The following is an 18,872-nucleotide window of genomic DNA, read 5'->3' on the forward strand; positions in this document are numbered from 1 at the left end:
GTAGGCCCTCTTGTAGCCCATGATTGATGGTAGCATGATAATGGACAGTGGGCTTATGTTTGGTTATGGTTCTGACTTGTTTCCCAGCTCTAGCTATGGGTCCTGTACCACTGAGGGGATCAGTTAGCCAAATCAAGAGCAGTTGGTTCCCCACCATGGCTGTGTGCCACTATAGCCACCCCATCATACCTCAAAAGGGCCCCGGCTGAAACTGAGAAAAATTGGCGAAAAAAAAAAAAAAAGCAAGGGTGCTGTTTTCCTGGTGAACCAGATACCAGCATAAGGGGGAAGGAGATCAACACAGAGAAAAATCAACTCCTACCAAATCAGAGACCCAGAGGCCCCCAGCACCTCATCACTGAAGCAGACCAAAAATGAACCTAACATGGCTCAGGGAAGTTTTGCAGAAGAGGGGGCGGAAAGAATGTCAGAGCCACATGTTGGGTCATGATATGCAGAGACATTTATCTTACCCATAACTGGGCTAATTCCACAATGCATGACCCATATGCCTCAACAAGGAGGGGCCAAGGGGATGGGGTAGGTCATGGATGAGCCTAATAATGGTACCAAACTGACTGTATTTGCTGAATACAGAACTAATTAATAAAAAATTTTTAAAAAATATTTTTAAAAGAATATTATTTGGGCTGGAGAGATGGCTTAGCGGTTAAGTGCTTGCCTGTAAAGCCTAAGGACTCTGGTTCGAGACTTGATTCCCCAGGACCCATATTAGCCAGATGCACTAGGGGGCGCATGTGTCTGGAGTTCATTTGCAGTGGCTGGAGGCCCTGGCATGCCCATTCTCTCTCTCTCTAGAGCCTCTTTGTCACTCTCAAATAAATAATCTTTAAAAACTTTATTATTATTATTATAAATAAAAATTTAAAAGATTATTTATTTATCTATTTATTTGAGAGAGAGAGAATGGCATCTGGCTTACATGGGTCCTGAGGAATACAAACCTGAGTCCTTTGGCTTTGCAGGCAAACACCTTAATCACTAAGCCATCTCTTCATCCCTCAAAAAAAAAAAAAAAAAAAAAATATATATATATATATATATATATATATATATATATATATATATATATTGGTTTTTCAAAGTAGAGTCTCACTCTGGTTTGGAATTAACTCTGTAGTCTCAGGGTGGCCTTGAACTCAAGGCGATCCTCCTACCTCTGCATCATGAGTGCTGGGATTAAAGGCATACGCCACCATGCCCGGCTTAAAAAATATTTTTTAAAATAAGAAATTTATCCATTTCTTTTAGGTTTCCCAGTTTGGTGAAATACAGTTTTTTGAAGTATGAAAGAAAAAATAAAAGAAGATGGCAAACATTAGAACTCCAGTGCTCCTGCACTGGCAGAACCAATATTGTGAAAATGACTAGGTTACCAAAAGTAATTTACAGATGCAACTCAGTTCCCAACAAAGCATCATTACATGCTTCTGAGAATTAGGGAGAAAAACCCAACCTTTCATGCAGAAACACAAATGATCACTACAGCCAATGGAAGGCTAAGGAGAAAGAACAGTACTAAAGGGGTCCTAGTTCCCAGTCTAAATTACCTAGTGAGCCACAGTGACAAAGACAGTACAACATTGGAAAAAACAAAATACAGACAGAGACCACTGGAATAGGATAAAGTTTTTCACAATAAACCCACACAACCATGGGCACCTGATTTTAATGAAGATGTTAACAATATTCACAGGAAAAAGGGGCAAACTATTCAACTGATAGTGCTGGCAAAACTGGATACCTACCTGGAAATGAATTAAATGAGACCCACATCTTTTACCCTGCACAATTATCAATTCAAAATGCACTAAAATATTTATGTAAAGCCAGAAACACTGGAAGTATTAGAAGAAATCATAAGCAGTATACTGGAAGTTACAGGTATAGGTAAGAGTTTTCTTCTTTTAAAAATTTTATTTATTTATTTATTTAGAGAGAGATTGGCATGCCAGGGCCTCTAGCTACTGCAAATGAACTCCAGATGCATGTGCCACCTTGTGCTGATATAGGTACTGGGTCAACAAACCTGGGTCCTTGGGCTTCCCAGGCCAGCACTTTAACCACTAAGCAAGCTCTTCAGGCCATTTTCTTTCCTTATATTGTATTTATTTGCAAGGAGAGAGTTTGATCATCAAATTTGAGTTATATACCTTTTTTCTTAAATACTCTTGCTTGCAAAGCCTGATGGTTTTGGTTCCATCCCTCAGTACTTGCATAAAGCCAGATGTACAAGGTGGTACATGCATCTGGAGTTTGTTTGCAGTGGCTTGAGGCCCTGGTGTGCCTGTTCTCATTCATTCTCTCTCTCAAATAAGAGAAAGAGAATGAGAGAGAGCAAGAGAGAGAGGAAATGGGTAAACCTGGGGCTTTTGCCACTGCAAGTTACAGGTGCATGTGCCACGTTGTGCATCTGGTTTTACATGGGTACTGAGGAATGAAACCCAAGCCATCAGGCTTTGCAAGCAAGAGCTTTTAACAGCTGAGTCATCCCTCCAGCCCTGCTCATTTCTTTTCTATGATCCTTTATTATTTTTTTTCTTTTGAGATAGGGTCTCACTCTAGTCCAGGCTGACCTGGAACTCTCTGTAATCCTAGACTGACCTTGAACTGACGGCAAGCCGCCTACCTGTGCCTCCCAAGTTTAAAATCCCAAGATTTTAATCATATGTATGGCCAGTTATGCATAAAAATAAGATACTTAGCTGGGCGTAGTGGTGCACATCTTTAATCCCAGCACTTGGGAGGCAGAGGTAGGAGGACCGCCATGAGTTCAAAGCCACCCTAAGACAACATAGTGAATTCCAGGTCAGCCTGGGCTAGAGTGACACCCTACCTTGAAGAAAAAAAAAAAAAGGAATAAGATATTAAGTAGGGGATTGTCCCCAAAACTTCAGTTAGTGGAGACAATTTACCTTAACTATACTTGCATTCCAAACCAGTCCAGGCTGGACGGCCCTCCTCTGGTTTGCTGTCAGAGATACCTAAGCACAAAACTGACCATGGATACTAGTTGTTGCGAGGGAAGAAATTTATTCATTTTTTAAAAATCTTTTGAAAATATTTATTTAAGAGGGAAGACGGTGGGGGGGACAAGAATATGGGCACATCAGGTCCTCTATCCACTGCAAACAAACTCCAGATGCCTGTGCCACCTTGTACATCCGGCTTATGTGGGTACTGAGGAATTGAGCCTCGGTCCTTAGGCTTCACAGGAAAGTTCCTTAACCACTAAACCATCTCTGCAGCCCTATTTCGTTTTCTTTTGTTTTTAATCAGAGTGTATGTACAACTCATCGTAAGAGGGGGCCGGGTGCCAACAGGTTCTTCAAGTGCACTGTGAGAAAAGGGTGTGTTTTCTACCCAAGCCAAGATGACTCGGATTGCTGAATCATTTTCTGATGCTGAACTGCTTCCGTTGCTGTGACCAAATAATTGGCAGGCAGTAGCTTAAGAAAGAAAGGGTTTGGGCTGGAGAGATGGCTTAGCTGTTAAGGCACTTGCCTGCGAAACCTAAGGATCTCGGTTTGATTCTCCAGGTCCCAGTAAGCCAGATGCGCAAGGTGGCACATGCATCTGGAGTTCATTTGCAGTGGCTAGAGGATCTGGTGCACCCATTCTTCCTCTCTTTCTCTCTGTCTCTAATAAAGAAATAAAAGAAAGGAAGGGATTATTTTGGCTTACAGTTTCCAGGAAATACATTCCGTCATGGCAGGGAGGCGTGGCAGCAGGAGCCCAGATGTTCATATTGCAACCACAGTCAGGAAGCGGAATCAGACCATAAAGTCTGGCCAGGCTATAAAACTGGAAGGCCTGTCTCTAGTGAACCACTTCCTCCAGCAAGACTACACCGCCTAAAGGTTCCGTGACCTTCTCAAACAGCGCTACCTCCTAGAAACAAAGCAAAGAAACAGGAACCTATGGGGATGTTTTACATCCGGACCATAATCTACCAGTATCGCATCCTTTAGAGCCGTCCACTCCAAAGCTTCATTTCACCAGCTTTGCTGGTTCTCCGTCTCAGGAATATGTTCAAAGTTCTGAATGTCAAGTTTCTCTGTTGTCAGAGCTAGTCCAAATATTTATTCTCCTTCCCTTCTAGGTCCTTTTTGGAATATTGCTGACATAGACCTTCTGTGTCTGTGTGCACTGAATGATTTCATTCCTTTGAAAATTTTCTTTCCTCGGCAGGAAATGTGTAGACTGAAGACTAGTTTGGAAGAAGCCTTCGCCATGAAGACAACTACCTAGTCCAAAATGCATCAAGCATGTCATCAGCCTGTCCTTGTTCCACGGTGCCCTGGGTGGGCCCAGGAACCTTGCTTCTCTGAGGTCAGCGGACTCTGCAAACCAGAAGTTAGCTTTCCTTAAATTCAGCTGTTGGCCGATTGCGGGAGCGCGCAGCATCGTTGACCCCGGCACTAGGGAGGCTAAGGGGGGACGACGTGGAAGCTCCCGGCCGTAGGCCAGGTCTCCGAGCCGCGGGCGCTGGGATCCGCAGTGGGCAGCGCGACCCGCCCAGTCAGGGGCCCCGTGGGCGGGGCGGAAGCGCCTCACCCACCATCTTTCTTCCTGGCGCAGTCCTAGTTGGGGCACTTTGTTCAGGTTGTTCCGAGTTCTGGGCGCCTCGTCCTCCGTGGCTTCGCAACTACCCGGGCCCGCGGCGCGCACGTTCGGACGGCCGGGGGGGACCCGGGCGGACATGGTGAGTGTCGCCGGGCACGGGCTGCGGGAAGCGGCCGCGCGGCGACGGGGCCTCCCCGGTCTGCGGCCGAGTCCGCCGGGGCCGCGCTCCCCCTGTGCCCGGGGCGGGCGGGCGGCGGCGGCGGCGGGACCCCGGCGTCCTCCCCCGGCCGGAGCCTCGGCGCGCGGCGGGGCGGCAAGGGTCGCGGGGAGACGCGGGCGCGGGCGGCGGCGGCCTGCGCCTGCTGCGGGCTGCGGAACCCTGCAGGATGCAAACCAACTGTTTGGCATGGTTGACAGCCCTGGAATTGCCAACTCATTAGAAAGTGAGATGCCACATACCTGTATGCGCAGGAATGGGCTTGGGGCTGTGGCCCCGGTGGCAACTGCTTGAAATGCTTTCAGGCATTGATTTTAAAACAGCGTATGAGCCAGATGTGGCGGCACAAGCCTGAAATCCCAGCACTGGGGAGGCAGACGGAGGAGCATCAGTGTGAGCGTGAGGCCAGCCTGGACCCACAGAATGAGTTCCAAGTCAGCCTGAGCTAGAGTGAGACCCTTCCTCGAAAAAAGAAACAAAAAACTCAGCATGCGCCCTGAGGTGGGGCCTGACTTTACTGGAAGGAGTATTGTCTTGGAGGAAGAGCCCCAAGTGTCAGGTGTGCAGCGTTCAAAGCTTTTGCTGCTGGGAGGAGCCAACGTCGAGAAAAGGCTGAGACAGTGGCAACTTCAGCTTTCAGAGCAGTTTTCCCTCAAGTCCTTAGAGGAGCAGCAAGTTTCGTGTCACTGCTGGCTTATGCTGAATGTGAGTGAAGTTGTTACAGACCTAGAGAAAGGAGACAGACTTACGTATTTCCTCCTGAGTGTTTTGTCTTTATTGATCTGGCAGTCAGTTTTTTGAGGGAACAAGCAAACTTAAAAAAAAAAAATATTTAATTGAAAGCAGAGTGAGAAAGAGAGAGAATGGGCATGCCAGGGCCTCTTGCCACACTGCAAAGGAACTGACTCCAAATGCATGTGCCACTTTGTGAGTGTGGCATTATGTGGCTGCTGGGGAATCAAACCCAGTCTGTCAGACTTTGCAAGCAAGCTCCTTTAACTGCTCAGCCATCTCTCTAGCCCTCAAGTGAGCCTTTCTCACCAAGAAAGAGCTTTAAGAAGGATGGACTGAGCTGAGTGAGGTGGCATACACCTTTAATCCCAGCACTCCTGAGGCGGAAGTAGAAGGATCGCTATGAATTTGAGGCCACCATGAGACTACATAGTGAATTCCAGGTCAGCCTGGGCTAGAGAGAGACCCTAACTCTCTCTAAAAAAAGATAATATAAAATATAAAAAAATTAAAAAAGGATGGGCTGGGTGACATCATCTTATTGTATTGGTGGAAGGCATGTCCCAGGGACAAAAGCACTGTGAGGTTGAGATGTCTATAAATCAATGCTGCTTACCAGGATTACAGCTGCGAAGGGAAAATAAGTGTGGGTGGAGATTCTGAAATGCTGTTTCCTGGCTGGCCAGTTCTCCCTTACTTGCTTATGGGCTGCATCTACACAGTGAGACGGCTTCTAAATTAGGGCTTACCCTTCTGGTTTTGGGTACCTTGTGAACCTTGGTGAAAGCAGCTGCTGGTTTGTTTCCTTGTTGATATAAAATACCAGTTTACCCAGGCATTTCAGAATTGTATTTCATGGTTTGTGTGTAAGATTGCTATATTCTTTTAGTAAAATATTTATTAACTTATTTACATGTGTATGTCTGTGGGCAAGACAAGGTCTGTCACCACAAAACAATGCCCGAATAACAGGAAATTGCATTCTATTTTGGGTCTGTATGGGTGCTAGGGAATTGAAACACAGGCTGGCAGGCAATGCATGACAGTGCCTTTACCAGTGAACTGTATCCCTAGCTAGTTAAGGTCCATGCCTGCAAAGCCAAAGGATCCAGGTTTGATTTCCCAGTACCCACATAAAGCCAGGTGCATAAGGTGACACATGCACCTAGAGTTTATTTCTCAGTGTCTAGAGACACTGGCACACCCATTCTCTCTTTATTTGTACCTCTCTCTTTCTCTTTCTCTCAAATAAATTAAACATTTATAATTTTTCCCTTTTTTCCCAATTTTTTATTAACATTTTCCATGATTATAAAAAGTATCCCATGGTAATATCCTCCCTCCCCCCCCATACACTTTCCCCTTTGAAATGCCATTCTCCATCCTATCCCCTCCTCATCTCAATCAGTCTCTCTTTTATTTTGATGTCATGATCTTTTCCTCCTCTTATGATGGTCTTGTGCAGGTAGTGTTAGGCACTGTGAGGTCATGGATATCCAGGCCATTTTATGTCTGGAGGGAGCATGTTGTAAGGAGTCCTATTATTCCTTTGGCTCTTACTTTCTTTCTGCCACCTCTTCCGCATTAGATCCTGAGCCTTGGAAGGTGTGATTGAGAGTTACTCAGTACTCCAGTCACTTCTTTCCAGCACTATGATACCTTCTGAGTCATCCCAAAGTCACTGCCATCTGAAAAGAGAAGATTCTCTAACCAAAGTAAGAGTAGCATTAATATAAGGGTATGAATATTAAGAGAAGTGCTTACTGGGCAGTTTGATAAGCATAGTATGTACAATTTTCCAGATATCAGCCAATGTTACACCCCTAGGGCTCATGATTACCCCTGTTTTAAGTTTTCAGTATCAGGGATGTGTTTACCCCCATGGAGCAGGCCTCCAGTCCAATTGGAGCACAGTTGTTTTCCACCTTGACAGACGTGCCACTATTGCACCTGTTGGCTCATTTGGCCTGGCTGGCCAAATATAAGGCTTGCAGCGTCCACTGTTGAGTATCTTCACTGGTGGTATCTCTTTCTCCCACTGAACTACATGTAGAATGGCTTCTTCCAGCTTTCTGTCAGCTGGTCTACATGGAGGAGGTTATCAGCTCAGTTCCAGCAGGATTTCTCAGTGACCTTGCAGCCCAAGTATGTGGAGTCTTCAGCAATAGGGTCTTACTATCTATTTCTGGGGGGAAACCAATGGCCTTGGCAATGGCCTATAATGTTTTGGGGGCATCGGGGACCTCCCTAGCCAACAACTCACTGTAGGTATCCCATCCCTGGCACTGAAAATTTTCTAACAGCGATCTATGGCTCCTGAGTGTTCCATTGTTCAAAACCGGAGGATCCCATATGATTTATTTGCATACTCAGATTTTGATTAGCCCTCCCTCCACCTTTCCTTTACTCAGTCTCTTCCCCTGACCTCACCCCCGTTAATATAAAATCTAATTTAAAGATATTTCTATTTATTTGCTAGTGGAGACAAACACATACACACACACACACACCAACAGAGAGAGAGAATGGACACTCTGAAGCACCAGACTAGTCTTGAACTCACAACAATCCTACCTTAGCCTTCTAATATATATATATATATATATATATATATATATATATATATATATATACACACACACACACACACACACACACATATATACACACACACACACATATACACATATACATTTATTTATATTTATATTTATATTTATATTCTGAAAGCCAGGTGTGGTGGTGCATGCCTTTAATCCCAGCACTAGGGAAGCAGAGGTTGGAGGATTGCCATGAGTTCAAGGCCACCTTGAGACTAGAGAGTGAGTTCCAGGTCAGCCTAGGCTAGAGTGAGACCCTATCTCGAAAAACCAAATATGTATCTGAGGAAAAAAATGAAATTTTGTATGATGGTTAATCTTCATTGTGAACTTGATTAGATTTGAAATCCAGTAGGAGGCACCATTGTGGTTGTGTGTGGGTGAGGTTTTCAGAGAGGTCTAACTGAGGAAGGGAGATGTACCCTGAAGGTAGGCAGCACCATCCCATGGACTGGAAAAAGGGAGAAGACAACCGATCACCAGCACTCTCTGCTCTGTGATTCCCGCGCTGCACAGATGAAAACTGCCCCATGGATTCCGTCCTTCCTCCCACCCATAAGTTGCTCAATGTCAAGCATTTGGTAAAAACAATGACAAAGTAACTAGTACACCCCTATTCTAATGGAATTTGGGAGATCCAGCAGCATAATGGTTTTCTTTAGTTCTCTTTTTACCTTACTAAAGAGTCCAATGCAGTATGGTATTTGCTTCATTAGAGCAGGTAACTGTGGATGAAGAGTAAGAGTGTGATGACCATTGGGAGAACACGCACAGATCTTCAGAGTTGTGAGTTTCACCTTTCCTCCTGGAACTCTCTGGGCTGTTTCAGGACTCTGTGACCTTTGAGGATGTGGCTGTGAACTTCACTCTGGAGGAATGGGCTTTGCTGGATTCTTCCCAGAAGAAGCTGCACAGAGATGTGATGGAGGAAACCCTCAGGAACCTGGCTGCTGTAGGTATAGGTGAGATCACGCTTTATTGAAATTGTAAGTCTGTCTTGCTCAAAGACGTTACTCTATAATGTGGGATATGGAAAGGCTAGATATGGTGAATGTATTAGGCATGGTCATGAATGTACCCAGGTACCTAGAATATACCTAGGATCTTTTCTATTATTTAGTCCATAATGAGTTTTCTGGGTCTACATTTTAGGAGAAACAAAGAAACACCAGCACATTGAAGATGACTATGAATATCCCAGGAGAAATCTAAGGTAACTTTCCAGCCAAATAATAATAATGTTCTTTAATAATCAGGAAATGACTGATCATTTAAAAAACAAGAAAACTGTACCAATAAACCCACCTTCAAATGATTTAGTCAAAAGCAGTTGTCTCCAAAGATGCATGGATTAAAGGTGTGCAATACTGACATACCCATCAAATGACACTTTCAGATGAATCTTTTTCCATGTACAAAGTTATTAAAAATGTATGCTAATAAGGATGGATGTGGTGACACACACATTTAATTCCAGCACTGAGAAGGCTGAGGTAAGAGCATTGTTGTAAGTTTCAAGGCTATTCTGAGTTATAGAGTGAATTCCAAGTCAGCCTGGCCTAGAGTATAGAAAATATAAAGGATTTTTATTTGTTCTTCTGTACTATGTATAAATTTTCTAAAATGGAAAATGGACCAGGCATGCTGGCACATGCCTTTAATCCCACCACTTGGGAGGCAGAGGTAGGAGGATCGCCATGAGTTCGAAGCCACCCTAAGGTGACATAGTAAATTCCAGGTCAGCCTGGGCTAGAGTGAGATCCTACCTCAAAACAACAAAAACACACACACACCAAAAAAAAAAAAAAAAAAATAGAAAAAGAAAAAGAAAAAGAAAATGGTTTGAGTATCAAAGTAGAGAGACTAGTTGGAAAAAAAGAAGGGATTTAGCAATTCAGCAATGGAGTGGGGATTTGAGAGGGGAAAAAAGGGTGGTGGGAGGGTATGTGATCATGGTACATTATATGCATATATATATTATATACAATAAAAAGTAACATTCTCCCCCACCACCACCCAGAAAAAATAAAATGATTTGAGTCAGGCATGATGGAATACACCATTCAAAGCTGAGGCATGAGGATTGCCATGAGTTCTAGGTCAGCCTACACTACATAGTGAGTACCAGGTTAGCCTGGATGAGAGTGAGACCCTCAAAAGAAAAAAGAAAGGCCAGGCATGGGGGTTCACGCCTTTAATCCCAGCACTGGGGAGGCAGAAGTAGAAGGATTACCATGAGTATCCTGAGACTACATAGTGAAATCCAGGTCAGCCTGAGCTAGAGTGAGACTCTACCTGGAGAAAGAAGAAAGAAAGAAAGAAAGAAAGAAAGAAAGAAAGAAAGAAAGAAAGAAAGAAAGAAAGAAAGAAAGAAAGAAGGGAGGAAGGGAGGAAGGGAGGAAGGGAGGAAGGGAGGAAGGGAGGAAGGGAGGAAGGGAGGAAGGGAGGAAGGGAGGGGAGAAAGAAAGATTAAAAAGAAAAGACAATGTGTCCCAAAATTTTAGCATAAGAAATAATCGCATGTGATTTACCTTTGAAATAAAGCCAGATGCAGTGGTGTTTGTCTTTATTGCTAGATTATTAAGAGGTTGAGGGAGAAGTATTGAAACTGAGGCCAGTCTGTGCATCATAGCAAGTACCCAAAGTAAAAAGTAAATAAGTAGGGGCTAGAGAAATGACTTGGTGGTTAAGGCACTTGCCTGACAAACCTAAGGGCCCAGGTTCCATTCCCAGTACACAAGTAAGGCAGATGTACAAGGTGGCACATACGTCTGGGAATGTGTTTGCAGTGGCTACAGGCCCTGGCATACCCATTCTCTCTCTCTCTCTCTCTCTGTGTGTGTGTGTGTGTGTGTATGTATCTATCTGTATGTATCTGCCTGTCTCTTAAATCAGTAAATAAAATATTTTTTAAGTAAATACATAAAGACATTTAGTGCTTCCAAGTACTTAACTTGGTAAAAGCTTTTAGAAACCCTGTATGAATACCACAATTTTGATGTTACCTATCATAACAGGCCATAAATCCAGAAATCTTACCTTAATAATGTGCTTTCCTGTTTTGGTTATAGTCAGGCTGATCTGGAACTCACGATGTACTCACAGAGTGGCCTCAAACTCATGGCCATTTTCTTACTTCTGCCTTCCAGGTGCTGGGAGCAAAGGCATGCACTACCACAACTGGCTCATTGTTAAACTTTTTTTTTGTTTTTTTTTTGAGGGAGGGTCTTACTCTAGCCCAGGCTGACCTGGAATTCACTCTGTATTCTCAGGGTGGCCTCAAACTCACAGCAATCCTCCTACCTCTGCCTCTGAGTGCTGGGATTAGAGGCATGCGCCACCATGCCAAGCTCATTTTTAAACTTTTTTTTTTGGGGGGGGGATTCAAGGTAGGGTCTCACTGTATCCCAGGCTGAACTGGAATTCACTATAGAGTCTCAGGGTGGCCTTGAACCCATGGCAATCCTCCTACCTCTGCCTTCCCAAGTGCTGGGATTAAAGGCGTGTTCCACCATGCCCAGCTCATTTTTAAACGTTTTATTGACATTTTTCATTTATATCTCCTTTTACCACCCTTCTTTGTCTGCCACTTCCACTGAACCTCTTCTTTCCAACTAGTCTATCTGCTCTTTTGATGTCATGTTTATTCATTTATTTTATTTTTTGTGCTCATATTATGCAGATATTGTGTAGATTCGTAACAGCCAACATGAGGGCATAAGTGAAATGGCCACTGGATGTCTGGCAGGCAGTATTCCACCACTCCTCCTCTTTCTTTGGTTCTTAGCTTGTTTTTACTGCCTCTTGAGACTTGGTTCTTCCCAGTGGACATTGCCAAGTTCTACTTCTCTTTTCAGATGGCAGTTGTCACTGGGGAGAATCAAAACTCATCAAAGTTCTGAGAAGAAATGACAGTGGCATGTTCAGTCCTGAGATATCTCAATAACTCCTTCCAAGCCTCAGGGACCAGTGTAGGTGAGGTGACAGAAAGAATATAAGAGCCAAAGGAAGCAGAAAGGAATGCCTTGCAATACTGTCATCCAGACATAATGTGGTCTTGGCATGCATGAGCACACGGTGGCCCATGATACCTATACAAGGTCTGCATAGTAGGAGGGGGGAAATGATGACATCAAAATAGAAGAGCCGGGCATGGTGGTGCACGCCTTTAATCCCAGCACTCGGGAGGCAGAGGTAGGAGGATCACCATGAGTTCGAGGCCACCCTGAGACTCCATAGTGAATTCCAGGTCGGCCTGAGCTAGAGTGAGACCCTACCTTGAAAAACTAAAAAAAAAAAAAAAAAAATAGAAGAGACTAGTTAGAAAGAAGAATAGAGATAGTAAAAGGGGGGAAAGAAGGTTGGAGAGATAGATCAGCTGTTAAGGCACGTGCTTGCAAAGCCTGACAACCTGGGTTCGGTTCCCCAGTACCCACATAAAGCCACATGTACAAGGTGGCACGTGCATCTGGAATTTGTTTGCAGTGGCTAGAGGCCCTGGTATGCCCATTCTCTCTCTCTCTCTCTTTTTCTCTGGGTCTCTCTGCTTTGAAATAAATAAATAAAATGTTTTTAAAAAGGAAAGGGAAAAGAGGATGGAGTGGGAGGTGGTTATGTTCGTGGTATATTGTCTGTATGTATAGAGATTATGAAGAAAAAGTTTAAAACTAGAGACTCTTCTCTAGCCAAACGTGAGAGTAGCATTAATATATGGGTGTAAACATAAGTTTTTTTTTGTTTGTTTGTTTTGTTTTTGTTTTTTTGAGGTAGGGTCTCACTCTGGCCCAGGCTGACCTGGAATTAACTCTGTCATCTCAGGGTGGCTTTGAACTCATGGCAGTCCTCCTACCTCTGCCTCCAGAGTGCTGAGATCAAAGGCGTGTGCCACCATGCCTGGCTAACATAAGTTTTTAATTAAAAAATTTATTCTATTTATTAGAGAGAGAGAGAGAATGGGCATGCCAGGGCCTTCAGCCACTGCAAATAAACTCCAGATGCATGTGCCATCTTGTGCATCTGACTTTTGTGGGCCCTGGGGAATTGAACCTGGGTCTTTTGGCTTTGCAGACAAGCACCTTAACCACTAAGCCATTTCTCCAGCCCAAACATAAGTTTTAAAAAAATATAGCTGGGCATGGTAGCACATGCCTTTAATCCCAGCACTTGGGAGGCAGAGGTAGGAGGATCGCTGTGAGTTCAAGGCCACCCTAAGATTACATAGTAAATTCCAGGTCAGCCTGAGCTAGAGTGAAACCCTACCTCAGAAAAAAAATATATATATATTAGAGAGTATGAGCATGCCAGGGCCTTCTGCCACTGAAAATAAAACTCCAGATGAGCTGGGCTTGGTGGCACACGCCTGTAATCCCAGCATTCGGGAGGCAGAGGTAGGTGGATCACTGAGAGTTCAAGGTCACCCTGAGACTACATAGTGAATTCTAGGTCAGCCTTTGCTAGAATGAGACCTTACTTCGAAAAACCAAAACAACAACAACAACAACAAAAAAGACTCCAGATGCATGCACTTAGTGCATGTGGCTCTACTACGGTTCTGGGGAATTAAATACAGGCCATCAGGCTTTGCAAGCAAGCATCTTTAATTATTGATCCTTGTCTCCAGCCAGAACATATGTTTTTAGAAGGACATTTGGCAGGCATAATTAATCCATATAGCCAGACAACGGTAGTAGTTTCCCTTGTGGGGCTTATAACCTCTCCAGCTATAGGCTATTTTTTAAATTATTATTTTTATTCATTTATTTGCAAAGAAAGAGAGAAAGAATGGGCATGCCAGGACCTCCTGCTGCTGCAAATGAACTCCAGATACATCTGTCACTTTGTGCATCTAGCTCTATGTGAGTATTAGGAAATCAACCCCAGGCTGTCAGGCTTTGAAAGCAAGCATATTAACCATTGAGCCATCTCGCCAGCCCAGCCATAGACTTTTGACTAGGGTTTCAGTACCAGGCATGAATCCCTCCCATGGATTGGGCCTCAAATCCAATTGGAGAGCAGTTGGTTTCCCCCATGACATGCCACCATTGTACCAGTGGGCACATTTTGCTGGGCTGGCCAGAAATATAGCTTGCAGGCTGCACTGTAGGCTAAGACCCCTGAACAGGCTGCATAGCATTTTCTAGCACCATGACAGCTAGTCAACAGGGAGGAGGTTTACAGTTCTACTTGAGCTTGATTTTCTAGTGTCTTACAACCCAAGCATGTGCTATGTTCAGCAGTATGTTCTTAACAGCCAGTTTTGGTGGGCAATCAAGAGCCTTGGTAGTAGTCTGTATTTTTCCAGGGGCATCAGAAGCCTTCCTGACCAGTAACTTACTGAGACATTGCCACCCCTGATACTGAAGTTTTCTTGTAACAACTGATGGACTCTGGGCCCAGTGTTATTAACACCCACCGGTTACTTTTGTTCAAATCCTGTCATTTTAACACACACACACACACACACACACACACACACACACACACACACACTCACTTACTTCCATCTGGTTTATTCATTAAATCTTTAATTTTTTTCTTCCTTGTTTTTTTGAAGTAGTCTTACTCTACCCAGGCTGACCTGGAACTCACTCTGTAGTCCCAGGCTGGCCTCAAACTCACAGCCATCCTCCGAGGTCTGCCTCCAAAGTGCTGGGATGAAAGGCATGCACCACCATACTTGGAAACATCTTTAATTTTGATTAATCCTCCTCCCACTTCATCTCCCTCATTTCCTGCCATTACCCCACTTAGTCTTTCCACCCCTGGTATTTTTCCTCTCTACTTAATGCCTGCTGTCTCCTCCCACGCTTATTAGCTTCCTGGCCCCTACTCCTGACACTTACTTCAACTCTCATACAAATCTAAACATTTGAAGCTAGGACCTGCATATGAGAGAACATGTGATGTTTGACTTTCGGAGCCTGGTATATCTCACTTAGTATCATCTTTTCCAGATGATCATCCATTTTTCTGCAAATTCTAGTTTATATTTTTCTTAAGATGAATTCTTCCATTGTTTTCAGAAGTGAAATTGCCAAAAGACTATGGAAACAAAAAGAAGGTAGTCAATGTGGAGAAATCTTCAATCAGATATCACATACTGATGTCAACAAGAAAATTTCTCATGCAGTAATGCTTTGTGAAAACCATGTGTATGAAGACATGCCCATTGGTCATTCATCCTTTAACGTGCCTGTGACTGCTCAGACTGGACATAAACCTTTTAAATATGAGAGGCATGAAGAGAATCTTTATAAACTGAGGAAATGCGGGAAATCCATTATTTATCCTGATTGCTTTCTAAAGAATGAAGACACTCAAAGTGGGCAGAAAGCCTATGGACTTAACCAATGTGAGAAGTTCTTCCAGAGTCAGAGTTGTATTCAAATACATGTCCAAGGTGATACTCGAGAAAGAACAAATGTGGATAAGCAGCATTATAATGCCTTTACATATCCTGGTTTCCTTCAGTATGTTAAAAAGATTCACAGTGGAGAAAACCCTCATATATGTAAGCAGTGTGGGAAAGTCTTTTCTTGTTTGAGTCACATTCGAAGGCATGAACAAACTCACACTGGAGATAAACCATACAAATGTAGTATGTGTGGTAAAGCCTTCAGTTTTCTGTCTAAGTTGCAAGACCATGAAAGAACGCACACTGGAGAAAAGCCATATGTATGTACACAGTGTAGGAAAGCCTTCACTTCTTACTATTCCTTAAAGATACATAAACGGTGTCACACTGGAGAGAAACCCTATGTATGTAAGCAATGTGGAAAAGCCTTCAAGTATTACAATTCCATTCAAATACACAAACGATGTCATACAGGAGAAAAACCCTATGTATGTAAGCTATGTGGTAAAGCCTTCACTTCTCTCAGTTCTCTTCGATATCATGAGAGGATTCACAGTGGTGAGAAACCTCACATATGTAAGCTATGTGGTAAAGCCTTTAGTGGTCTCACTTCCTTTCGATATCATGAGAGAACTCACAGTGGTGAGAAACCCCACATATGTAAGCTATGTGGTAAAGCCTTCAGTGGTCTCACTTCTCTTCGATGTCATGAGAGGATTCATAGTGGGGAGAAACCCCACATTTGCTTGCAATGTGGAAAATGTTTCAATTCTTCCAGTACCCTTCGAACACATGAGCGAACTCACACTGGAGAGAAACCCTATGTGTGTAAGAATTGTGGGAAAGGTTTCATATCTTCTGGTAACTTGCGACAGCATGAGTGGACTCACACTGGGGAGAAACTGTGTGTGTGTAAGGTGTGTGGTAAATCCTTCACTGATCCTCGTGCCCTTCGATGCCATGGAAGGATTCACACTGGAGAGAAACCCTATGTATGTAAGCATTGTGGAAAAAGCTTTTCTTCATGGAGTAGTCGTAAAAGACATGAACAAAATCACTCTCTTTAGAACACTGACATATATAACCATTGTGAGAAAATCTTCAGTAATCCTATTGCCCTTAAAAAACATGAGAGGATCCACATTGGTGGGAAAAAACAAAAACAAATGTAATGAACAATGTAAGGTTTCATTTCGTCTGGTATCTTGAGTAGACTCAGACTGGAGATAAACGTGGTGTGTGTGTGTATACATGCACACACACTGTGGTAAATCCTTCACTGACCCTCATATTTCATTGCCCTGAAAGGATTCACAGTGGATAGAAGCCATATGTTTTTAAGCATTGTGGAAAAGCTTTTCTTTGAGTAGTTGTCAAAATCATGAACAAAGTGGTGAGAAACCCTACATTTGTAAGCAATGTAGGAAAGCCTTTACTAATCCCATTCCACTTTGAAATCATGAGAGAATCCACAGTGGCAATGGTCCCCAACTATGTTATCAACGTGTGAAAGGATTATTTTGTATTTGTTTCAAATACATATGTGAACTCACACTGGAGAGAAACCATTAAGTGTAAGTTATGTGGTAAAGCCTTCACTGGTCAAAGTTCTCTTCAGTGCATTTAAAGATTCACAGTAGAGAGAACCCTTTTATATTTAAGCAGTGTCAAAGATACGAACAATTCCATACTGGTTAGAAACCTACATATGCAAACAGCTTTAGAAATTCTACTCATGTAGTTCCCTTAAAATACATGAAAGGACGATAGAACACCTGAGTCTGGACATGAAAAGGCCTCTATCTCATGACCTTTTTTATCAAACATGACAATTCCTAGGAAAGAGAACTAGTGTTGGGTAGTTTGTAGGAATATATCTAGTTACCTTGGATGAATTAGTCAAGTACACCAAACAGTGAGAAACTTTACATAAATATGCACATGTTTTTAGTTGGCCCACATATGAAAATGTAACCAGTACCAAAACTTGTACAGAACCATAGGAATGTTGCCAGTTGTAAAAATGCTTCAAAGTTCTGTAAATATTCCTCATTTTAAAAAATTCATAAATATGTTTTCCAACTCTTGATATGAAGTAATTTTAGAATGCTCCAGATATTATATTATTTGAGGGAACTGTTCTGAAACTTACGTGTATTGTGAGATCAATGGGATACTTATTTCTAATTTTCACTCTTCAAAATAAATATTCAGTTGACATAATCTCTAAGGTCATTTTAAGCAGCAGAGCCTGCATGTGATAGGTATCGCCCATTTTTTAAGGTTTAGAAAGACCTTACATTACAGAAGGAAAGAATGATTATGAAAAGCTCCTGTCCATGGAAGAAAGCACACCTAGAGACCCAAATTGGGGTCACAGTCCATTTTAATTAAATCTCTTCATATCTGAACCATATTGGATCCACATGTAAATGAAGGTATGCCTGTTATCCTAGAAGAGTATTTTTGTTGTGGTGAATGGCTTTATAGCAGTTAGCTATTTAGTTTCTCATTGCTGAGGCAAAACACCCTAGTAAAAGTAGCTTGTGGAAAGAAAGCATATACTTCAGGCTTACTTATTTTTTTCTGGAGGTGGGGGTTTGAGGTAGGGTGTCGCTGTCCAGACTGACCTGGAACTCACTATGTATTCTCAGGATGGCCTTGAATTCAATAGTGATCTTCCTTCCTCTGCCTCTCAAATGCTGGGACTAAAAGCATGTGCCGCCATGCCCAGCCAGGATTACAGTTTTGAGGGGAAGTTTCATCATGGCAGAAGAAGCTGGCTTAGTTCATCATACATCCACAGCAGAGACAAAATAGCAATCATGGGCTGCCTCTGAATATATAGTAGGCTAGACTCATCAACCACAAGGTCTATCCCCAGAAACACACCTCCTCTAGCCAGAGCTCCACCTTTCAAGCACTCGACCCGCAAGGGACTAAGTAGGAAGCTTAATCTCAAACACCTAAAGTTATTGGGGAGGGGTTACGTTTAAACCACCACAAGGCTGGGCAAGCGAAATAAGCAGTTTTGTTAGTTTATAATCTTGTATTCATGATAGTTTCTTACCTCTTATGTTTCTACTAAATATTTCTGTTATTTTCTTATTGTTGTTTCCAAATCAGTGAAACAACGTAAGGTGAAAAATTACTTGTTTTGGCTCTGACAGGGAGGTCTTAGTACAATAAAGTAGTTCATATTAGTGTGCACACAAGAATGGTGTGCAAAATATGAGGCCAGTTCAAAACGTCCCAAGGATCACTTCCCAAGTGACCTACTTCCATCAACTAGGCCATCTCATATTTCACAACAAAATAATGATGACCACCTCAGGAGTTAATCCTTTTATTAGGTCAGGTCCATCTTGATTTAATCTGTATA

At 42.9% G+C, this 18,872-nt stretch overlaps 1 pseudogene; it reads left to right on the forward strand.

Annotated features, from left to right (window-relative positions):
* Positions 1 to 4,158: 4,158 nt before the first annotated feature.
* Positions 4,159 to 17,713, forward strand: LOC101597384 (annotated as a pseudogene).
* Positions 17,714 to 18,872: the final 1,159 nt, after the last annotated feature.

Source organism: Jaculus jaculus, chromosome 21 (genome assembly GCF_020740685.1).
Source record: "Jaculus jaculus isolate mJacJac1 chromosome 21, mJacJac1.mat.Y.cur, whole genome shotgun sequence".
NCBI classification, from domain to species: domain Eukaryota; kingdom Metazoa; phylum Chordata; class Mammalia; order Rodentia; family Dipodidae; genus Jaculus; species Jaculus jaculus.